Raw genomic sequence first — 1114 nt, 5'->3', positions numbered from 1 at the left:
CTCCCGCAGAGCACGCTCCCGCAGAGCACACTCCCACAGGGCACTCTCCCGCAGAACACGCTCCCGCAGAGCACGCTCCCGCAGGGCACGCTCACGCAGGGCACACTCCCGCAGAGCACGCTCCCACAGGGCACGCTCCCGCAGAGCACGCTCCCGCAGGACACGCTCCCGCAGGGCACTCTCCCGCAGGACACGCTCCCGCAGGGCACGCTCCCGCAGCGCACGGGCCCGCAGGCCACGCTCCCGCAGAGCGCGCTCCCGCAGGGCACGCTCCCGCAGAGCACGCTCCCGCAGGGCACGCTCCCGCAGGACACGCTCCCACAGAGCACGCTCCCGCAGGGCACTCTCCCGCAGGACACGCTCCCGCAGGGCACGCTCCCGCAGGGCACGCTCCCGCAGAGCACGCTCCCGCAGGGCACGGTCCCGCAGGCCACGCTCCCGCAGAGCGCGCTCCCGCAGAGCACGCTCCCGCAGGGCACGGTCCCGCAGGGCACGCTGCCGCAGGGCACGGTCCCGCAGGGCACGCTGCCGCAGGGCACGCTGCCGCAGGGCACGCTGCCGCAGGGCACGGTCCCGCAGGGCACGCTCCCGCGGGGCACGCTGCCGCAGGGCACGCTCCCGCAGAGCACGCTTCCGCAGGGCACGCTCCCGCAGAGCACGCTGCCGCAGGGCACGCTTCCGCAGGGCACGCTCCCGCAGATCACGGTCCCGCAGGGCACGCTGCCGCAGAGCACGCTCCCGCAGGGCACGGTCCCGCAGGGCACGCTGCCGCAGGGCACGCTCCCGCAGAGCACGCTCCCGCAGAGCACGCTCCCGCAGAGCACGCTGCCGCAGGGCACGCTCCCGCAGATCACGGTCCCGCAGGGCACTCTCCCGCAGGGCGCGCTCCCGCAGAGCACGCTCCCGCAGGGCACTCTCCCGCAGGGCACGCTCCCGCAGGGCACGCTCCCGCAGAGCACGTTCCCGCAGGGCACGCTCCCGCAGGGCACGCTGCCGCAGGGCACGCTGCCGCAGGGCACGGTCCCGCAGGGCACGCTCCCGCGGGGCACGCTCCCGCAGGGCACGCTCCCGCAGAGCACGCTCCCGCAGAACACGCTCCCGCAGGGCACGCTCC

This window comes from Rhea americana, unplaced genomic scaffold (assembly GCF_003343005.1).
Source record: "Rhea americana isolate MKP2758 unplaced genomic scaffold, rheAme1 scaffold_18, whole genome shotgun sequence".
In the NCBI taxonomy this organism is placed as follows: Eukaryota; Metazoa; Chordata; class Aves; order Rheiformes; family Rheidae; genus Rhea; species Rhea americana.
This window is presented reverse-complemented; position numbering follows the sequence as displayed.